We start from the raw sequence: 24364 nt of genomic DNA, 5'->3' as shown, positions 1-24364 counted from the left end.
ATAATAGAATGCAACACATCTATAAGAGCATGGGAATTTAATCTAATGAGGTTCATTAGATTAAAAAATATAAGAGAATATATGAGGCAACTACAAACATGTAAACATGCACTTAACATATACACACACTATTATTTTCATGAACATCTTGGCACACACAATCTTAAAACCAAACCAAGAATTAAAACCCTAAAATAGATTATCTCAAAGTGATAGTAAATATGGGATAAAATAGACTAATAGGTAACATAAAGGAACATAATTTTTTTAATTTGGGGACATGTTCAACAAGTTCGAGATTAACAATCTCAATAATCCCATTAAGAAGATCAACTTCCACACAAATATTAGCTACTAAAAATATTATCTTCAGTCAAAGCCCAGGTCATACATGTTCCAACAATATTTATTATTAACTATAGTTCTTTCATATTCCATAAAAATAAAGGAAGAAATAGGATTCATAAATAGACCAATATCTAGGATGGTCTTTCTTCTATTGGATCAAAATTAATCATCTAGTGATTTAGGTAAAGACCACCACATTTTTCTATAAATAAATGACTATTATGAAAAATATGTTTTGCTCTTATTTTACAAAGATGGTTATAATGAAAAAATTCATCTCGCAAAATTGGATCTTTAGTTTCGATTCTTTGTCAACCTATTTGACCAATGATTTGAAAGAGATCTAATCACATGTAAACTTTCCCACCAAATCTTTTCAAAATACTTGGTAAATAGATCTATTTATTTCTCCAAGATAATGTCACAAAAAAGAATAGCATCCGATTGATGCAACATCTAAAGGGTTCCCTTGTCATTTCCAATATTGGGTAGATTCACAATAGTAATTGTATTTGGATTAAAAGATGATTAATCCCCATAACAAACCCAAAACCTTCATCTTTATATGCATGTGAAAGCATGAGAGAAAATAAATTATCCAAAACACAATCCACAAATGATTGATGACATTAGTTAAGATGATAAGAAATCAGCAACAAAAAAGAAATATATAAGAGTAAAACAAGTGCATGAGGGTCATAGTAGATCCAAGTGACAATTTAGCTATTACCAAAACCTCAAAACTTCATCCTTCATACAAAATATTTTTACTCCCAAATTCACACAATATACTATTAACTAAATAATTAAACTATAGTTGTTGCAATGCTAAAAATAATAAAAATTTAAAACTTAAAGGTCCTTTCGTGAAATGGTGTGGCTTCTTGCTTTTAGTGCCTACAACCTAGGTTCAGACCCCACGGGTTTGTCTCTACCATGTTAACAATGGAGCATGTTTGATCTTTGGGAGAACCTTGGAGAAATGGTGGGGCTTCTTGCTTGTATAGCCTACATCCTTCGTTCAAACCATTCTATTTTAAATAAACAATTCGCTTATTTCATATAATGATAGTAAATTTCACTTACCAAGATTAAAATTTTTGAAATGGATGAGCGTGTGCGTGGGTAGGGAGCGGGTAGGACTTCCAAAGATTTTGTAGGAGATGAGGAAGATGGTGACTCAAATGGGGAGGAGGATTGTGTGGGCTCCTTCATGGCCCTACTAGTCTCCTTCCTTCACTTCCTTGTCTTTATTCTTGTTGAATGTGGACACTGTTGGTGCAGGAGGTGGTTTGGGTCTAGGATTTCGACAAAGGATGTTGAGGAGTTTGGAAATGAGATGAGGATGTTGAGGTCAATAGTCTACTTGTCTTCTCTTCCCTGGTCTAGGGGGTTGTATGGTGGCTCGTGGTGGTGGTTTTACGACTTTAGTTTGGCTTAACTCATGCCCTTGTTTGGAGGACGTGCTCTGTTCCTTTGGGCCTATTCTCTACAAGGGACTTGTTTTGCTGGATGGGTTTGGTTGTGACCGGGGTGGTATTTCTCCTAGTCCTCGTGGGTCCAGAGCATTTCCCTTTGTGTGTCACTCTTGTTGCACAAGGAGGTTTTTCTCAATTGAACCTTTTTTTTGTGACATGGGCTGGTTTGATGCGACTAATCTTTTGGGCCCATTGGATTTTTTGTGAGAGGCTCCCTCCTTGTTTTGTGGGGTCGTGAAGAAGTTGTTTCTGCCCTGGCTGGGAGATCTTTATGGATGAATATTTGTGGGCTTCTTTCATGTTCTCAACTTCTTCTCTACCTTTGCTTTGGAACTATGGTGGTTTCTCTATCTCTCATCTCTCCTTATGCTCCTCTATTTATCTTAATCTCTCAAGAGAAGTTTTTTTTGTTTTGGGTTCCTTCAAAACCTCTTCGGTTAGTGTTTTCTAATATGACGAGGTCTATATTTTTTTTCTTTTATCTTGTGACTCCTGGATTACTCTTCAATGGGGGTTTTTTTTTCCCCTCGTCCTTGTTTTCTAGGCCTTGGCCTTTGTGCTTCATTTTTTGCCTCTTTGGTTTACACTAGTTTTTTCTATAGAGGTGGTCCTATCTTCTATTGAGGGGGAGATGGATGTGGCTGGAGTTGGCCTTTCTCCTACTAAGATGGAGTTTGATGCTATTGGTGGTGCCTGAAAGTGTTGTTGGGGGGTTGATGGTGTCCTATCTCTTGGTTGTAAGGTTGTTGATGCTAGCCTTCTTGCTGAATTTCATTTTTCTCCTATAGAGGTGGAGATCTTGTTGGACAAGTTTTTCTTAGTGTTGCACATTCTCAAGGATACAGTTATGGGAGCCATGATAAAACCCATTGTTAAGGTTGAGGGAGCCTTGATCCCTATGCTCGTGTATGTCTAAGTTATTTGGAGGTCAGTTTCAACCTTTTTCTTTTACAACCAGATCTTTAATGTTTAATCTTCTTTACTAGGTTGTGGTTGGATTGTTGATTAGCTATGGTGTATCATATTGCAGCATTCTTCTGAGTGTTCTGAATCTATAAAAAAATCTAAGGGTTTTAAGTCCCTTCAAAACTTGTTGTAAGGGGTTTCAAGTCCCCTCAAAACTTGTTTGTTCCTTAATCAAAAACAAATTAGCTTGACTTAAATATACAATAAATAAAAAATTAAAATAATTTCATGATTAACTAAGAAAAAATGACCAAATCTTAGATTAAAAGTTATGATACCATCCACGAGATAGTAATTTATTAACACTTTAAACAATATCAATGTTATTATTATTTTTTTAATTTTAAAATATATATGTGTGTGTGTGTAAAAATGGATAAATCTATTAATTGGGAGTCAAGAAAATATTATAAAAAAAATAATATTTCAAGGCTATAATGATACCATCAATAATTTGACACCCCTTCACAAAGCCCCTAATCAAGCCATATTAAAAATTTCAAGGTCCTTTTTAGATATATAATAATGAATTTAGTAATCATCTTATAAGAGACATTATAAAGAACAATAGGATGAAACAAGTGAAAAGAGTTAGCCTCCACTTTTTTGAGAATAAAGCTTAGGAGAGTAGAATTGATTGCTTTAAGAATATTTTTATTATTATGAGATTCATGCACAATATCTAAAAGATCATTCTTTAACATATCCTATAACTCATAGAAAAAATCAATAGAGAAACCATGTAGACGAAGAGATTTACCTTTCCTCATCTAAAAGAAACCATTACCAATTCCTAAACAAAGATATGCCCCATAAATAGACCATTCATTCCTCAAAACCAAGAGTTAATGCAATCTACAATAGGTTGTCTCTCCTTAATACATGAAGGATCAATTTCTTTAGAAAGAGAAAAATAATAATATATACCTTCCTTGTTAATATCTTAACACGAAGACAGTTGATTTTCTTGAAGAAAGATAATAGATGAAATAACATTACTACTTCCCCACTGAATTGATAATATTATAATTTGATTAAATAAATATTACTTTTCAATATATTTATTTTTTATATTTTAAATTCAATCTTGAAACTACTATTTTTAGGCCAGCCTTAAACCACGTACACTAAGCAACATATTAAGCCTAGAGAATGTTAGTCAACTCTGAGTGTTTAACACTTTTAAGTCTAGAAGCGTATTCTTAGTGTGACCACACACATTAAGTAACATATTAAGCCTAAAAAATGTTAGTGATCTGAATGCTTAATGTGTGGGGTTTCAAATCCATAAAATGTGGGCATTTTATTATGTTTGAATTGGAAGGATAATTTGGATTAAAACATCTTAGGAGTAGCCTGAGATTTGGAGGGAATGTCCTCAAATTCAAACATGCTAGTTTTAAGGGCTCCACAATCATCCAAGATAGCGTAGGCCTCTTCGCCATGAGCTGCATCATCTCCAATTTCTAGTGCCTCATCTGGCATGCGCAGAGGAACGATGACCTGGATCTCTAAGCATATGATGGTCGTCACCACAACGTTCAGAACTATGATAAACAATGCAGCTAAGATCTGTATACCCAATTGTTTGGCACCCGAAAGGTGCCAACGGCCATTTTGGTTCTCATAGTGGCGCGATCCGTAGAGTAATCCAATTGGTTTTGGATCGACTGTGAAGAAAATCTCACACAATGTAGGGTGGGCAAAGATGCCAGAAAGAATGCTCCCAAGAAGCCCTGCCACACCATGAGTGTGGAGCATGCCCAACGTATCGTCCACCTCGCAGAGAAAACAGAAGCGCTTGTGAAGTATCATCATTGTCATCCATGGAATGCTGCCTGATAGCAATCCCATCACCATCGCTGCCCATGCTTGTACAACTCCTGCAATCGTTTGTCAGACATTAGTTTTTCTAATGAAATGACAATGTATTAGAATTATAAGTTGATACATCCAATCATAATTTTGATGGATGTTACCAATGGAATTAGGTTTCAAGGTCAAATGGGTGGTGTTGAGAAGAAAAAAAAGAAAAAGAAAAGAAGAGAAATCCGCACAAAACAATGAAATCACCTAGGCCTAACCCTATTTTTGTGTGTTGGGTATATGTGAGGGAGGAGGAGTAAGTGAAGAGTGTAACCTGCCCCAGGAGTAATGCAGACAAGACCAGTGATCATTCCTTGTACGGCACCGATGACTGAAGGCTTCCCAAATAAAATCATATCGAGGCACATCCAGGTGATGAGACTAGTGGCGGTGCATATATGTGTGTTGATGACTGCCAAAGAAGCAATCTGATTTGCAGCAAGGGGGCCTCCTCCATTGAAGCCTGACCATCCCAACCACAGCATTCCTGCCCCTGCTAACATCAGCACCACATTGTTGATGGGGAACTTCTCTCGATCTTTAGTTAACCTCGGGCCGACCTGTAATAATCCATAAGATTAAAGATTTGATGGAAAAAATGCTTCGACTATGTAAGATATGATCTCAAAGGTGAACCATTGAACTAAGGATGTATCATCTTGTCATCTTTAAACGCTTTACACACATTAAAATTTGATAATTCTGTTAATTCGTCTTCGTTCTGTCGTTTATTAGTGAAGTTTCATAAAGATGATCAAATCTTGTTGAATTTAAAAGATTTTGAGGCTGATCATGGATTTACAAGTCTATTAGAATGAGTGAAATAAGAGATCTGAAATTATGTGGCCACCGTTTAATTAAAAATGTGTTAGTCTCAAGAAGGTTCTTAAATAGGATTTGACCCCATGATCAATCATTAAGTTGATTGTTTTACCACTAAACCATTAAAAAAATAATGGAGGCACTAAATATCTATATAGACACTAAATATCTCTACATATAGAATGAATGAAGAAAGTCATTAAATGAAAACTCTATATATGAAACAAATAAAGAAAAGATTTAAAACTATGAAATCATTATTTGACCAAAATTTGTTAGAGACAAATATTTATGATTACAAGATAGGTATTTGGTTGTATATAAATTATTTTTTATATAAAAATATGATATTCTATTAACAATAAATGATATTTCCTTGTTCAATTATTAGAACTTTTTAGATTGTATTTTGGTCAAGTCTTAAAAAGACATTTTCAGAATATTTCACATCAATTGAATTGTATGATAAAATCACACCTCCAAAACTTAATTATAAAGAAATAAATATCTATTTTATATATTTTTTTAAATCTTATCTACTACTCAAATAAGATTTCAACCCACAACCACAAGTACCTTTCAGCTACTAAGTACTATGAAAAATATGAAATCTCTATATATTTGAGAAATACATCATTGATTGACAAACACTCACCCAATAGGCAGTCGTAAAGCCTACAATGCCCGAAGAAAGATGTATAACGTAACCCCAAGCAAAATCAATTGTTATAAACTTGCTGTGAAAAAATCCAGTCCAAAGGGCATATGCCCCAATGGAATAAGAAAAAGTGAGCCAGAGGGGAACGAACAACATCCACACCTGGAAATTCATCCTCCCCAAAAGCGATCCAGCAATGAGAATGAGCGTGATTGCCGCAAACACAAACTGAAAAAACAATTCGTAGCACTGGGCAAACCAGTCGGAGACCACTGCCGAAGAAGCTCTTTTTGCCCCATTGCCAAAAACTCTGGCCTCCCCCAAAACTCAAGAATAAGAACATTTTTTCGTATTGGGATTGAAGGAAAGATCATAAGCAAAAAGCACCCACAAAACCAGCACCATTGCAAAAGCATAAAGTGCCATAAATGCAGAATTGACTGCCCATTTCTTCTTCACTACGCTCCCATAATACTCTAAAAATGGTCATCTAAATCATGAGCTCCTAATCTCGACAACGTCACCAAAGTCCTAACCAAAAGCAATTAAATCAATCTTGAGCACACAATGAATTCTTTAATCATCAAATGTCACATGGCAAAATCAATTTTGGGTTTGAAAGAAACTAATTTTGGGATTTTAATGTTTTTAGGATGCTTGTCAAAGAATCTATCAATCAAACATACGCCTGACAAAGAATCAAGAATAAAATGACTGCTGACATATTGGTTTTGCAGGTTGCCTAAGGAGAATCGACTAAACATTGTGTATTCATTTAGTATTTTCTTAGGCACTTAAATTGCTATCTGGTTAAAGAACAAATCTGTCTTTCGTGTTTTCAGAAAAATCTAAGAGGTAAGAGAGTATGCTCTTGTCTTTTATAGACAATCAGAAATCTAGACCCTCGAAGCTTTTTTCTAAGTTTTGAGATTTGTGTACCTTTAGCGGGCCTGTCACAATGGGAAAAAGTAATCACCATGTGAGAATGACCCAAGTGAGTACAGCTAGACCTAAGCATTCCAACTCACTATAATAAATAGGCCTCTGGTGATTAAAGTCTCAGAGGATGGGATTATTTGAGTTTTCTCTTTGAGATCTCTCATATCAAGAATTTTGTAGGGCCTCACGGTCTCAATCACGTTTACGTGACTACATCTTGTTTCGGTACCTTGTTGGGCTATAGGCCTCAATCATGCTTGCGTGACTTCAAGGGGTAATTTCAAACGGAATTCCTGACTAAGAACTATAAGATAGAAGCTACCTGATTCACCTCTGAAAGGTTGATAATCTTTGTCCAAGAGAGATAGTAACTCTCCCAAGACACTTGCCATATCGTGCCCCCATTAGCGTTTGGAGTCGGCTAATACGGCGTTGAGAATCCATTGTGTGAGACTCAGCGGCTGTATTCTGATTAGCTATTGGGTGTGTACCTAAGTCAGCAAGCAAAGGTTTTCTTCTCTAAGCGAACTTCCATAGGGTTAGCGTGTTGTGATTGAATTATTATATATCTTGCGTGTTTTCTATGTTTTCATCCCTAAAACTAAAACTAGAATACCAAAACTGGAGAAAACAACAAACAAAATCAGTGATAATTTTTGTCTGTGTTCAAACTGGTCTCTGTCAGTCATTGAAACATCAATCCTTATAAAAAACTAGTAGTCATCAGTCATTGAAACTCTATCTGTCAGAATCTCATCTCTGTCCAATCTTGTCACATGAATTTCTGATCTTCTCAGTCAAAACAGTCAAAGTTTCCTAGATCAGTCTACAGTGAGCATAAAATTGGTTATTGTAATTCAAAGCATAAACAACCTTGATAGTGTACCTCTGTCGTTGCATTGCATGATTTTGTCGACCATCTTTAAGCTAGTTCAAACAAACATCTTATCAAACCTAAGTTAACTTAAATAACGTCTTACATAGGATAGATCGTTCCTAAAACCAGACCAGATCTTAAGTTACTTCTCTTAATTACTACGTTAAACGAACTACTAGCTACAATTTGATCTTGACTTCTGCAACACATCCCGCTCTTGGTCCTGTCAGTTAGAAATGCCTGTTCAAACCAGAAGCTCTCGTAGCAAACAGACAAAGCAAAAGAGACACCCTTTTCGACTAAAGAGAATCCATTCTTTGTGAGAGATCCCTTTTACAATAAACCATCATCATCACAGATACCAGTTTACGACATACCCATCTTTGGTCAACCCCTATCTCCCACCATGTTTGGGGAAAGACAAGAAAAAGAAGCCAGTACACAAAACACCCACGAAGATTTCAGCAATCAGGCCACTGACAACGATTCATCAACTGAATCTGAGCTCCCTGAACCTCCTGAAGATGAAGTACATAGATGTCAAAATAATAAAGAATTCTAAAAAATGATGAAGGTCATCATGGCTAGAGAAAAAGATGACTATTTCTTAGAATTAGCAAAACAAGGTGCCAAACTCCCTACTGGTTATAATGTGGAGGCCCTCGTTGCTAAAGAGGAAGAGACACCATGGGGAAAAATAAGCAAACAAATGCAAGCATTGCAAACGACGGTCACAAAAATAGAAAACAAAGATAAAACGCCAAAACAATATTCTCTAGACACAATATGCCCATTTCCATTTGACAAAAATCTTTACATGTCTCCATTTCCTTCACAAGTTGAGATACCAAAATTTGACAAGTATGATGGAACCTCATATCCTCAAGATCATGTCAGAGAGTTTTGTGCCGCTTGTATATATGGAGTTTATGCATGATCGGACGTACCTCATGCGCCTTTTCCCAAGGAGTTTAGGGGGTCAAGCAATGGAATGGTTCGCAAGTCTACCCAAAGGGATAAAAACGTTTGAAGAACTAATCCAACTATTTTTACAACAATACTCATACAACATTCGTCACCCAGTCACTATGATAGAGCTTTGCAATACTAGACAAAAGACAGGAGAACCCTTTCTCACTTTCCTCCAACGATGGAGAAAGATGTTCTCTAGATATTCACGGACTATCCCAGACCTTGAGAAAATGGATATCTTTGTCAACATCTTAGTTCCTGAATTGAAGTACAATGTCCAGATGCAAGTGCATCCTTCATTCAAAAAAATGGTAGATAACGCCCTCAAAATGGAAGATGTGCTCATAAAAAAGGGGATATCTCACTTTGAAAGGAAACACAGTCAGGTTCTAGCTCTAAAGAAAAGAGTAAATACTGGAAATATGGCAAAGATAGCAACAAGAACATCATCAATGACGGAGTGGTAGATACCATCCAAACAAAAGCGAAATCCACAATATTTAACTTGGCCAGTGGCACACAAGCGCTCAAGGCAGTTGAAATTACAATGGAAAATCCTCCAAAGAAGACAAGAGAGTGGTTCGAAGACAAACCTTGGGTCTCAAAACCTAAACGTGATTTTACTCCTCTAGATGAGTCATATGAGTCGGCTTTTAAAACTTTATTGGCAAACAATCTGATAGCATTGCCAGACAATTCTAGACCATACGATCCAGAAATTAGACCCAGATGGTGGAGAGAAAACGAATACTGTGACTATCATCGGAACAAGGGACATAACACAAACAATTGCATGAAACTCTAGCATGAAATTCAAGATGTCATTGACGCAGGCAAGATCATTGTTGGAAGTCACGTGACTAATGCTGATCATAAGGCTTTTAAAGATCCCTTACCCAATTATGAACAAGGGGAATCTTCCAAATCCAAGGGAGGAAGTAGAGTCAATTATACCTACACTAATCACAATAATGTGATCAACATGATTGAATCTTTGCAATGTGATCATCATCCAAGATCACCAAAGTCAAGCATAGACTGCTAATGTCGTGACTCACGCTCAAAGGAAGATTTCTCTCCCAGGAGCTAGTTCCTCCACTTTTGATCAAACAACATCAAAACTGCCAAATAAACAAACAAACACAATCATGGCCAAATCAAAGCAACCAGTTTCATCGTCTTCTCCTGGCTACAGTATTGTTGAACAATTAAAGAGAACCAATGCTCATATCTCCATTCTAGAATTGCTTAAGATCTCTCCTGCTCATAAAGAAGTCCTAGACAAGGCTCTACTTACCACTAGTGTTCCTAAAGATTTAGACGTAGATCGGTTTCAATCTATGGTAGGTCACTTGACCTCCCCTCATTACCTCACGTTCTTTGAAGAAGATGACAACTCACTGAGTCGTCCACATAACTAGCCATTACACATTGAAGCCATGATCCATAAATACCGCATTAAACGTGTTTTGATAGATGGAGATGTTGGGTTGAATATTTGTACTTACAATCTATTAACACAGCTGGGATTCTTTGAAAATGTTATTGATCCAACAAAGAAGATAACAATCAAGGCTTATGATGAAGAAGAAAGAACTTCTAAGGGACTGGTATCATTACCAATCAGAGTAGGACCTGTGGAGAGAGATATCATTTTTCAAGTCTTGGATCTTCATCTTTCATACAACATCTTACTGGGTAGGCCATGGATTCATGAAATGAAAGTAGTACCATCTACATACCATCAATGTCTGAAGTTTCCTTATAATGGAGTAGAGGTCAATATTCCTGTCGATACAAGCTATGCCTGCAATGCATTAACGCAAGGTGTTGATGCTTTTGTTCCTAATAATAGAGCAGCTTGCGCAGCTGAAAGTTCAGAATCTCTGCTTAAAGATCTGGAAAAGAAACTGAAAATCACAAACACTGGCATGGATGGCTACAAGATAGAACCTATACTCTCACTAATGTCACTTCCTCCATCACCAAGATAGTTGGGAAAACCGGCAGTGGGTATGAAGCCACAAATTTCAACCCCAAAGGTCATTTATGATGGCACCTTTATACAGTCCTCTACTTCTCTTGCAGGTGAGATAGAAGGAGATGATGTCCTTAAATCACTTTTCAAAGAAGACAATGCAGATAAAGAAGTATGACATTGTGCAATTTCTCCGACACAATATGGTCCAGGCTATAAGATGCTTCAACGCATGGGATATTTAGGTGTTGGTCCCCTAGGTAAGCGTCAACAAGGTATCGTCAAACCCATTCAACTACAAACTAAGTTTGCCAATGATAAAGCTAGATTAGGATATGATCCAAACAAGCACTCAGATCAGAAACGCACACCTCACTATCAACGTAAGTAGAAGAAAAAGGTACTACCTTTAACCATACAAGAGATTAATGCTCACCAAACTCAGGAAGAGGGTGACACTGAACAACAAGAATTTCCTACCCAGAGAAAGGAAACAGATGGAAATCAAGTTCCAATCCTATCAGCTATCATACCACAAGAAGTAGAAATCCCAGAGGATATGAGAGATGAGGTATATAGAATCAGAGAATTGTTTGCACCGCTAAACGTTCCAGTCACATATACTGATAGACAACAAGTAGATGACTTAGAAACTGATTCAAATGAGTATGAATGGGGTCCAGATCACATCTTAGATACATCTACTATAGACACGCTTGAAGAACTCAGGGACACTGCAGATGACACACAAGGGCTGATACGCCTAAGAATGCAAAAGGAAATAGAGGAAATCGGATTAAAATGACAAGAAGATTATGATCGACAACTGGAGAAAGAAAAGACACAAGCAAGTCCTTCACCTACCAACCCTCCTAATGAGATAGGACAAATCAGGTATGGAATTACACAGGAAGAACTAGAAGCTACAGCAAACGAACCAGTTATCAGTCTAGAAGAAGCTGAATGGAACAGACGACAAGGATTAACAGAACCGTCTAAGTCATATCCACAAGTTTGTCAAGTACAAGCAATCAATGAACTAAATCATGAAGGAACTTGCAGCATCAAGGATGTGGGTGTTGATACTATATATGCCGTCACTAAACCACTTGAAGATGGGTCAACAAATCCATCCTATGACTTTGATGACTCGGATAGGAGCTCTATCTATGACAACAACTATTCAACAACTCATTATGACTACTCTGTCGTGAATGATGAGATACTGTCTACTATTATACCACAGTATGTAGTCCAGTCTGAAGTAGGTGACGACGCTAGAAGTAGGTCGGTTGAGTTAGGTCCAATAAATACTAACATGAATGACGAGTCTCGAGACACATACGCAAGGTAGTATTCTCGAACTCGACTGGTCGGTCTGAAACAATGATGATAGTACCGTGAACTCCCTTGAGCGTGTTCCAACCTTATCCTTAATACATCTGGAACTGATTGATAATACTCTTTATAACCAACCCTTGAACGTGCCTACTTTTGCCAATGACTATACACTAGCCTACTATCTCAATGCAGTTGAACCCATGTACTCTTCCACTAGCGAACAAAATGAAAACATGACTGAAGCGGATATCAAGTATCTTAGTCGCAAAAACAAGAAAAATAAGAATAAAAGATCTGATAGCGAAAACCACATTGTGGTGGTGTCAGAGTCTAAAAAGGAGAAAATAAAGGACGTACCCAAAGGTCAAAACCTCTATGAGGCACCTGAAGGTGAGGTACTTGATATACTGTTGAGCCACTTCTAGGAGAGATCTTCCATATTGATCGAACCAACTCAGCCAGTGAACATTGGGAGTCAAGAGATACCGCATGTCATTCATTTAGCCCAATCACTGTCAGTAGAAGAGTTAAAAGATTTCAGCAATCTATTTTTAGAAAAGAAGATTAACTTTGCATGAACATACTCAAATATGCCAGGACTATATCCTGATCTCATCATGCATCATCTCTCTATTATGCCAGGAGTTAAACCAGTCAAACAAAAACTCCAAAAAATGCATCCTCATGTGGCACTACTAGTCAAGGTTGAACTAGCGAAATTGCTAAAAGATGGATTTATCAGAGCTATAGACTACGCAGAATGGATATCCAACATAATACCTATATCAAAAGAAGACAAATCTATTAGAGTTTGCACAGATTTTAGGGATCTCAACAAGGCATGTCCAAAAGATGATTTTTCATTGCCCAACATTGACATGATAGTAGATATGACTGCTGGATACGAGATGTATTCATTAATGGATGGATTCTCTTGTTACAATCAGATCAAGATAGCACCTGAAAATCAAGAGAAAACAACTTTCACATGTGCATGGGGAACCTTCTGTTGGAATGTTATGCCATTTGGTCTAAAGAACGCAGGAGCAACCTACCAAAGAGCAGTAACCACTATTTTCCATGATATGATGCATAAAAACATGGAAGATTATGTTGATGACACCCTGGTAAAGACTATGAAGAGATCTACACACATTCAAGAGCTAGGCCTCATATTAGATCGAATGGAAAGATTCAAGATTTGCTTGAACTCGAAGAAATGTGCATTTGGGGTAACCTCAGGAAAATTGCTTGGGTACATAATATCCAAGAAAGGAATTGAGGTTGACCCTGAAAAGGTCCAAGCTATAATGGAGATGCCTCCACCAAAGAATATCAGTCAGATGAGAAGTCTACAAGGCTGTCTTCAGTCCATAAGGCGTTTTATATCTCAGCTAGTTGACAAAGCTCACCCCTTCACGAAGGTATTAAGGAAAGGGATTCAATACAACTGGGATAAAGATTGTGAACTACATTTATAGAAAATCAAAGAATATCTTTCTAATCCACCCATATTAATGCCATTGATTCAAGGTAAGCCACTGATCCTGTACATATCAGCTACAAATACATCACTGGGGGCACTTCTGGCACAATAGGATGACAATAAAAAGGAACGAGCTATCTATTACATCAGTCGAGCATTGGTGTCATATGAAATGAATTACATTATAATATAAAAAGCATGCTTAGCATTAGTCTTTGCATCAAAAAAATTAAGGCACTATATATTGGTGTAGCGTCCTAAAATTGCGACACTTGCAATTTCGACTGCATTTGGGTCTTCACGATGGTGATGCAACACGGAACCTAAATGGAGACCCCGAAACTTGTTCATGACATCAAAAACTGCATTTTTCTGCACCCTGGCCTGATCCCTCCTTGCACCCTACTGTCCCTGGAGGTGGGACCATGGCGCCCAGCGCCCTGGTCCTGGCCCTATTTTGGGCTCGGTCTCTTATGGGGCTTCGGGTTTTTAAGTTTGCAAATTGGAAAATAATGTTTCTTGGTCGGCCTAAGGTCGGGAAAATCAGTCTATCAGCCCTAATTGCCAAGTATATAAACTACATTTACTCTCCCATTTGAGGAGGTCAGAAAAAAGGAAATAAGCAAGAGCAAGACGCGGAAGCAATATTCAAACATTCAAGCATTCAAGCATTCCTTCAAACAATTGAGCATTCTAAGTCTCCATTCAAGGCTAAGTGTTGCATTCAAGACAAGGATTCAACCATTGAAGAGGAGATCACATACAACATACAACATACTACATACATTACACCTTCGCATGTAAGAATACAAACATTCTTACAACAAGGTATCAGTACTTGTTTACATTACAAACATTTACATTTACAACATTCTCATTTCTTGGTTAATTCCAAAATCGGGGTTTGACCTAAAGGCAAACCCCTCATCACTAACCCCCCAATCATCCTCTCTTTTCTGTGTGTAGGTTGCAGGTACGCAGCTGTAATTGAAGATCTGGAATCCTTGTGCAGAGACGAACAGATCCCCCTTCGTTTCGCGGATTTTTCGGAGGACCGTGTGCACGCCGGGCGCCATCGTCCCGTCAACTTTCGCTCAAATTCACAGAACAGCACCGTCTCGACATTTTACTACTATTTCCAGGTCCGTAGCTTCATCCCATATCCCTATCTTTGTTTATAAGCTAATCTTTCCTACTTTACATGCATTCCTAGTTCAATCTTTCTATCTACATTCTTTACAAAAGAGGGTATCCTTGATGTCTTAACCCTTGAAACTCATTTAGAATCCAATCTTGCATTGCGTGGGATTGGATCTTGTGGGTTTCAACCCCTCTTTTGAATGTAAAGTCTCTCCTAAGTGAAAACCATCAACCCTAGTGACTCTCCCTTCTCTCTCCTTGGAGTTGGGGAGGGGAGAACAACTAGGGTTCGATTTTTCCGCTTTACATTTTGGTGAACCCGACATGAACATCCTCATTCTGATTATTCATGGTTAGATCTGAAAATTTTGTTTCCTAATTATATTTCCATGTTTGATCTTTTGCAAATTTTAGAGGTTGATTGCATAAAAACCCTAAAATTTTCTTTTTAAGTAATTAAACTTGTGAAATGTTTAATTGTTAATGCTTGTTTCAGATCTACCCTTCTATTGCAAATTGTCAATTCATATTTGTGCTTTAATTCTGAAAATTAAGTGGTTAAATGTCAAAACCCTAATTTTTAAAACCTTCTTGATTGAACCTTTGACTGAAAATTTCATTAATCAAAACACCTCCAAATCGGCTGTAACTTTAGATTCCGCAATAAAATCACAATATCTTTCATCCCTGAAAATTTGGAAAAAAGTTGCGAGGACCGTGTGCACCCCGAGCGCCATCGTCCCTGACATTTTTTCCGAAAATTCAGGAGCTAGATCTTACTGTATTTTTCTGCTAAAATCCAGAATTTTGGCTGATTTTATCAATTTTAACACCTTCAAAATTAAAGTCAAAGTTGGTCTAGCGATTGCTTGGATTGAGGCTTCTAATCATTCAAAAATCATTGAAATTAAAATTCATATCAAAATTGTGTTTCTTACAGTCCTAAATCTGAAAAATGTGTTAGCATTCATTCGAAATTTCAGTGCTTTATTCAAATTTTTGCAGTTTGTGACTTTTGAAATTAAGTGTTTAATTGCAGCAACTCTAATTTCCGCTTTCAAAGTTGAATTTTGCATGAAATTGAGTCAACTTTTAAATTTCAAAGCTTGCATTGCTTTCAGTATTCCTTCTAAAATCATAAAATTCAAAATTTCAATTTCCCTCTCTTTTTCAAAATTCAAAATTTGCATTTTTCAACAATCTTGGTAGGGTTTAATTTTGAGATTGCAACTTTAATTTGGCCTATCTACAGCTCATAAAATCACTCAATTTTTTCAGATTAGCTTTAAAATCATCATAACTTTCATCCCTGAAAATTTCGAAAAAAGTTGCGAGGACCGTGTGCACTCCATTCGCCACGGTACCGGACATTTTTTCCGAAATTTCGGGAGATTGTCCTGATTGCATTTAACAGCTTAAATCTAGGAGATTGGCTGATTTTATTGAAATTTGCTACCTCTAAAATTCAAAATCTTCTCTCTCTCTTTAGTGCATGAGTTTTACAACAATAAGCCCTACTTACACTATTCCCGTTAGACGAAGCCTTAGAATTAAGTCTTTCCAAGGTTTAATTACTGAGGAGATGGAACCTAATTTGAATGGCCTTTTTAACGAGGACATGGGTAATTCCTCTAATCCTCTTAATGATGAAGAAGCTCTCCATGAGGTTTCTGTAGAACAACTTTCAAAATTGGATAACCAATTTGATGATTTTCGACAATGGATGTCTCAAGAATACCCCGATAGTCAAGCTCTTCCTTTAATTGAGGGTCTAAAACGTATGGTTCAAAGTGATAAGAATGGAATTGATATTTTGCGTGGTATTGCACACATTGTGGATTCGAATGTGATGCCTATGAAGAGTTGTGCTGAAACTTTAGGTTATACACAACCTTCTACTCAAGTTAATCATTCTACTCCTTTGACAACCTCTACTGCTAGTATACCTACTTTTACATCAAACATAATGACTACTTCAATACACGACATTCCTCCTATGATCACCAGTCATGGGGGAAATCCCTCTTCTTCAATTAACCCTCTTCCTTCATTCAATCCAACTTCTTCATTCATTCCTTCAATGAGTGTTCCTATTATATCTCCACAAATGAATGTGACACAAGGGGGCAATTCATTTAACCCTTCCATTCCTCCTTGTAGTGTTCCTCCTTTCCAATCATCTCCTATGACTAACTATCATAGTGTCCCACCACCTTACTCTCTACCTTCTTTCAATAACATAACACCTCCATCACAATCTAACACATCTAACATGAACTCTTCGACTGAAGCGACCATTAACAATCTTGCACAAACTGTCTCTTCTTTACAACAACAAATTGCCTCTATGAATCAATCTAAGTTTAGTGTGCCCACATTTGATGTTGCGAGCCCACTTTCTCTTGACATTGTTCGAGCTATCCCCCCTAAACATGTTGAAATTCCGTATTTGGAGCTTTATAATGGTAAGGGTGATCCTCTAACACATGTTAGGACCTTTCAAACAATATGTACTAATTTTGCTTATGACCAAAGGTTGCTTGCAAAACTATTTACTAGAACATTAAGAGATAAAGCCCTACAATGGTATTGCTCGTTGCCTTCTTATTCTATTACTTCTTTCGAACAACTTGCAAATGCTTTTATTCAACAATTTCAAAACAATATAAGTCCTAAAGTTACTTTGATTGATTTAATGCATTGTAAACAAGGTGTTAAAGAAAAAGTGACTGATTTCATTGGTAGATATAAGCATTTGTATGCTCAAATTTCTTTTCCAGTACCTGACAATGATATTCAAAGAATATTTATTTCTAATTTACAAAAAGATATTAGAGAAAAACTTCTGTTTTCTGAGTTTACTTCTTTCCAACAGTTGTGCGCAACTCTTCACAATTATCAACTGACTGTGAGTCAAATGGAACAAGCAAATCCTATGGCTCCGAGTGATAAGGGTGATAGTAGTCAACAACCATTTGGGAAGTTTAAACCGAACAGAGAGTCCATTAAATTCAATGAACACATCATCAACAACAATGTGAATGCAGCATCAGGTGTGCCTCCTATTTCTAAGTTTTTCAAGAAAGAAAGAAAGTTTACTCCTTTGAATGAATCATTGCATAGTATTATGAATAAGTTATTGGAACAAAATGTGCTTACTCTTCCTCCTATAAAGCAAATAGACCCTGCAAAGATTAATTCACCCTATTTTGATAACAAATCTTTTTGTCAATTTCATCGTCAACCTGGGCATGATACTGAAAAATGTTTTTCTTTAAAGGGTAAAATTCAAGATTTGATTGATAATAATACTATTTCTATTTTTGGAGTGAATGATAAAGGCAACACATCTGTAGCTCTTCCTAACCAAAATCTTCAGATTTTTACTGATCCATTACCTTCTCATACCTCTAATGCGATTGATACTACTGATTCCTCTGTCTCACCTGATGATCTTGTGTCTATGACTCCGAATGTGATTAACTTTGTAGAGCAGCAGAAAATCCCTAAAGAACCTTCCATCACCTTTGATTCTAGTGAAACTATCAGGGCACCTGATGGTCCTTTATATATAGTTGCAAAAGTCAAGAATACACCTTGTTGTGGAGTGCTTATTGATCCTTCTTGTATGGTTAATGTCATTACTGAAGAATTTCTTTTTACTTTGCAATTGAATCAAGTGATCTATGATGAAACAAATGTGGTTGTGAAACTATTTGATGCATTTTCTTCTCCTGCAATTGGTTCTATTACATTACCTATTGAGGTCCATAACAAATCCCTTGATGTGGACTTTTCTATTATTCCATCATCCGAACAATTTCATGTGAAGCTAGGCTATCCTTGGCTATCTTCCATGAAAGCTATTGCTTCTCCTATTCACAAGTGTTTGAAATCTCCCCATAATGGTGAGGTTGTTACTGTCAATCATAGTCTCTTTAAACCAGCTGAAAGAACTTCTAGCATTCCTATTGATTACTTTTGGCCTAAACAATTCCAATCTCTTCCTCCGCGAAGTGATCATCTTTTTAAATCTTATCAAAAGTGGAAAAAAGATATGATCCTATCTCTAAGTGAACCTAGAACACCCAAACTTGACATTCCTATCGTTCTTGAGAAGGAAGTTCTTCCTTTGAAAGATAAAACTAATGTCTTTCCTCAAGAAGATTCCCAACCCATCCCTATGGATGTGACTATGCCTATGACTAATAAACTCTCTAAAAGTAGACCTATCCCTCCTCGTCATGATGGACTTGGTCTCCTTCCTAAACCAAATATTCCTCCCTTATATGGACCAGTTCCTCCTCCTTCCTCTTATGGAGAGAAGAGACCTTCCTCTTCTCCTATTGTTCAACCTAAGAGACCACAACCTAAACACCCAAGTGATAAGGATGAGAACATTCCTCCTCCTCAATCTTCGCAACTTCCTACTAAGACTAGACGAAATCGTTCTGCACGTGAACGCCGACGAAAGCGTCGTCTTAGAGCTCAGGTAGCTACTTCTCAAACTTTGCAATCTCCAAAAACACCTTCAACTAATATTATTCCATTTTCTCCTCAGCTGACGATTGAGCCGAAATCTCCTAAACATAAGATGCATGATGGTCTTGATCTTGTGCGAGTTAAAGATCCTATTTTTATAAATCTTGATGATGATATAGATGAAAATGTTATTCATGATGAAAATGTTACTCCTGTTCATTCTGATAGTGAATATGAATATGTTGATGTTGATAACCATCTATCTAACGAATTTTCTAAAGCACTTATCCTAGCTCCTAGACAAGAACACCGTGGCTTGGGATATGAACATAGCCCTTGTTTGGATCTTGTGATAGCTCCATCTGTTGTGTTGGATGTTCCTCCTCAAGCGTGTTTCCTGCCTTCCCGAAATATTGATCAGCAAGATCGGGGGGTAGATGACGTGCTAGACTAGTTCATTAGCATAGCAGACTCTCTCCTCCTCTCTTTTGTTACTTCTTCTATGTGTTATTCTCATTCTTCTATTTGTTTTCCTTAGTGTTGTCTACTTGAGGACGATGCAAAACATTGAGATCTCTTTTGGTCTCTCTCATGTTGACTCAAAAGACACATGTGTTCCCTTCTTCTAGGTGACCTTCCTTGATTGGGGAATGAAGAACAATTATGCATACATACATATGATATACATGAATTATCATACAACATACTGACCCCGAGGAAAGCAAAGTCACCCTGTGCTTCATGTTTTGTGTCTATTATCCTTGGGCTTATCTCACACTTGGGGGCTAAATCCTTGTGATAACGTGCTCCTTTCTCATTTCTTATATGTATCACTACCTTAAAGCAATCACCCCCGATGAGGCGTGTGTGATCGCTTTAACGTAGGGGGGCATACATCTCGTTCATATCTTTTCAAGATACTTGAAAATTTCTTGACAAATTTAGCCTTGCCTTGAAATTTTTTTATATCTTTCTTGCATGACTCATAGTGAGGGAACCTTACTACTGACAGTCATGGTTCTTCCTCGTGATCTTCCCTTTTACTTTGTCAATCGAAGTCGTAAGATCCTTAGTCCACTGGGGGCTTGGTGTATCTTGCCTCCTTGACGTGGTGAAAGTTTTTCAATGTTGTTTCCTTGTACTTTATCGGAAGTATGAGCGTACGCTTATACTCTCGCTAAAGTGGGGGCTAAATGTAGCGTCCTAAAATTGTGACACTTGCAATTTTGACTGCATTTGGATCTTCACGATGGCGATGCAACACGGAACCTGAATGGAGACCCTAAAACTTGTTCATGGCATCAAAAACTGCATTTTTCTGCACCCTGGCCTGATCCCTCCTTGCACCCTGCTGTCCCTGGAGGTGGGACAATGGCGCCCAGCGCCCTGGTCCTTCAGGACTAGGGTGCCCAGCGCCCTGGTCCCCCAGGACCATGGCGCCCAGCGCCCTGGTCCCTGGCCCTATTTTGGGCCCGGTCTCTTATGGGGCTTCGGGTTTTTAAATTTGCAAATTGGAAAATAATGTTTCCTGGTCGGCCTAAGGTCGGGAAAATCAGTCTATCAGCCCTAATTGCCAAGTATATAAACTACATTTCCTCTCCCATTTGAGGAGGTCGGAAAAAAGGAAATAAGCAAGAGCAAGACGCGGAAGCAATATTCAAACATTCAAGCATTCAAGCATTCCTTCAAACAATTGAGCATTCTAAGTCTCCATTCAAGGCTTAGTGTTGCATTCAAGACAAGGATTCAACCATTGAAGAGGAGATCACATACAACATACAACATACTACATACATTACACCTTCGCATGTAAGAATACAAACATTCTTACAACAAGGTATCAGTACTTGTTTACATTACAAACATCTACATTTACAGCATTCTCATTTCTTGGTTAATTCCAAAACCGGGGTTTGACCTAAAGGCAAACCCCTCATCCCTAACCCCCCAATCGTCCTCTCTTTTCTGTGTGTAGGTTGCAGGTACGCAGCTGTAATTGAAGATCTGGAATCCTTGTGCAGAGACGAACAGATCCCCCTTCGTTTCGCAGATTTTTCGGAGGACCGTGTGCACGCTGGGCGCCATCGTCCCGTCAACTTTCATTCAAATTCACAGAATAGCACCGTCTCGACATTTTACTGCTAATTCCAGGTCCGCAGCTTCATCCCATATCCCTATCTCTGTTTATAAGCGAATCTTTCCTACTTTACATGCATTCCTAGTTCAATCTTTCTATCTACATTCTTTACAAAAGAGGGTATCCTTGATGTCTTAACCCTTGAAACTCATTTAGAATCCAATCTTGCATTGCGTGGGATTGGATCTTGTGGGTTTCAACCCCTCTTTTGAATGTAAAGTCTCTCCTAAGTGAAAACCATCAACCCTAGTGACTCTCCCTTCTCTCTCCTTGGAGTTGGGGAGGGGAGAACAACTAGGGTTCGATTTTTTCGCTTTACAGTTGGCACATTCTATTAGGCTCGTAGCCAAGATTGATCCACTTAAGTACCTTCTCAGTAAAGCAACGCTTACAGGAAGGCTGGCCAAATGGGTCATGGTCCTTACAGAATTTGACATTGAATATGTAGAACATACAGCTATCAAAGGATAGGTTATCACATACCAACTTGCTGAAGCTCCACTTGAAGACGATCAACCCCTACATATAGAATTCCTAGATGAATCAATCATGTACCTTACTGAACAATCATGGAAGATGTTCTTTGATAGGTCTTTTACTCAACATGGCTCTAGTGCCGGGATACTATTTATTACTCCCCAAAAATACTCAATTCCAAAAGCTTACAAGATTCTCTTCCCTTGCACAAACAACATTGTAGAATATGAAGCTTTGGTAAACGGGATCAAGTTGGCCATCGAGTGGAAGATCGTGGAAATACACATCTATGGAGATTCTCAACTCATTATCAACCAGATCAATGATCTATATCAGATGAGAGATGAGAAACTAATGCCTTACAAGAGGATGGTGGATGACCTCAAGCAATATTTTACTTATGTATCATTTCAGCAGATACCCAGAACAACAAATAGAGCAGTAGATGCAATGGCTACTTTGGCATCTATACCATAGCTACAGGAGTCTAATTTTTGCTTTGAATTCTAGGTGGAAGAGTTACATTACCCTGCCTATGATTCTCTCGAGTCCCACCTGTAGTCTATTGTATTATTGGACATGACTCATCTCGTTATAGCCACATTTACTCTTACCTACGTGACCAAGTTGTCCCTACCAATCTTTCCTGAAATGAAAAAAGAAACCTAATCTGAAACGCGTCACGGTACGTCATCATTGCTAACGACTTATTCAAGTGAGGTTTAGATAATACTTTGCTTAGATGTCTAGAAATTGAGGAGTCCCAACGCGCATTATCTAAAGTTCATGAAGGTGTTTGTGGATCTCATTTGAACGGTCTAAATTTAGTGCAAAAACTACTAAGGGTTGGCTACTACTGGCCAGACATGGAGAAGGAAGCCATAAAATTTGCTAAAACCTGTGAAAAGTGTTAGTTACATGGGTACCTTATCCACGCTCCTGCAAGGGATCTTATACCATTTTTAACGCACTGGCCCTTCCAACAATGGGTGTTCGATCTAATAGGCCAAATATATCCTGCATCATCTAATGGACATAAATTTATTATCACTGCCACTGAGTACTTCACTAAGTGGGTAGAAGTGGTTCCGCTCATCAAGGCAACAGGAAAAGAAGTGGCTCTCTTTATTCTTAATTATATCATCTGTAGGTATGGTATACCTTCGTCCATTATAATTGACAATGGAGGACAGTTTAAGAACAAACATCTGGATGAACTCTGTGAGAAATTTAAAATCAAACAACACTAGTCCTCAGTATATTACCCCCAAGGTAATGGACAAGCAGAGGCATCTAACAAAAACCTACTAACTATCTTGCATAGAACATTGAACAAATCCGGGAAGGATTGACATCTGCAGCTCAATCCTGCATTATGGGCTTATAGGACAAGTATCAAAACACCTACTGGGGCTACACCTTTCTCTTTGGTGTATGGGTCCGAAGCAATATTACCTATTGAGGTAGAAATACCATCTCTAAGAGTTTCCTTGCAAGGTCTTATTACTGAGGAAGACTATAGAATATCTAGGTTGCAAGGGTTTGAATTGTTGGATGAGCGTCGCCAAGTGGCGTTTGATCATCTTAGAGTGTATCAAAAGAGAATGTCCAAAGGATATAACAAAAAAGTTCGACACCGAGAATTTCAAGTTGGTGACTTAGTTCTAAGAGAGAATCCTAAAAATCAACAGTTTTGAGACAAAGGGAAGTTTGAACCCAACTGGCTGGGTCCTTATATCGTTACTGCAACTTTTGGCTCTAGTGCTTATCAACTCTCAACATCGGAAGGAGAATAGCTCCACGAACCGATTAACACCATCCATCTGAAGAAATTCTTCACCTAAATATTCTCTGCTCCAGCAGCTTATACAGCGGAAAATGTCTTGAAAAAAAAATCATAAAATGTCTTGAAGAAATCCTAAAAATCAGAAAATGTCTTGAAGAAATCCTAAAAATTAGAAAAAGTCCTAAAAAAATCCTAAAAAATCGGAAAAAGTCCTGAAAAAATCCTAAAAATCAGTAAAAGTCCTGAAGAAATTCAAAGAAAAAAAAAAAAAAAAAGAGAAAAAAAAAATCCTAAAATGTCTTGAAGAAATCCTAAAAATCAGAAAATGTCCTGAATAAATCCTAAAAATCAAAAAAAGTCCTTAAAAAATCCTAAAAAATTGGAAAAAGTCCTTAAAAAATCCTAAAAATCAGAAAAAGTCCTAAAGAAATTCAAAAAAAAAAAGAAGAAAAAAAAAAAGAAAAAAAGAAAAAATAAATAAATAAATTTAAAAAAAATTTAAAAAAAAATAAAGGAAAAAAGAGAGAAAATGCCTTGGTGAAAACCTAGTAAACAGGCACCTTGGTAAAAAAATATATATATGAATTTCTGCCAAGCAGGTGAAAACCTGG

At 37.4% G+C, this 24364-nt stretch overlaps 1 pseudogene; it reads right to left on the bottom strand.

Moving 5' to 3' along the window:
• Positions 1 to 4127: 4127 nt before the first annotated feature.
• On the bottom strand, positions 4128 to 23138 carry LOC131078872 (ammonium transporter 2 member 5-like; annotated as a pseudogene).
• Between the last annotated feature and the right edge of the window lie 1226 nt (positions 23139 to 24364).

This window comes from Cryptomeria japonica, chromosome 2 (assembly GCF_030272615.1).
Source record: "Cryptomeria japonica chromosome 2, Sugi_1.0, whole genome shotgun sequence".
Lineage (NCBI taxonomy): Eukaryota > Viridiplantae > Streptophyta > Pinopsida > Cupressales > Cupressaceae > Cryptomeria > Cryptomeria japonica.
Note: the sequence above shows the minus strand (reverse complement) of the source record. Positions and strands in the feature narration are given on the sequence as shown.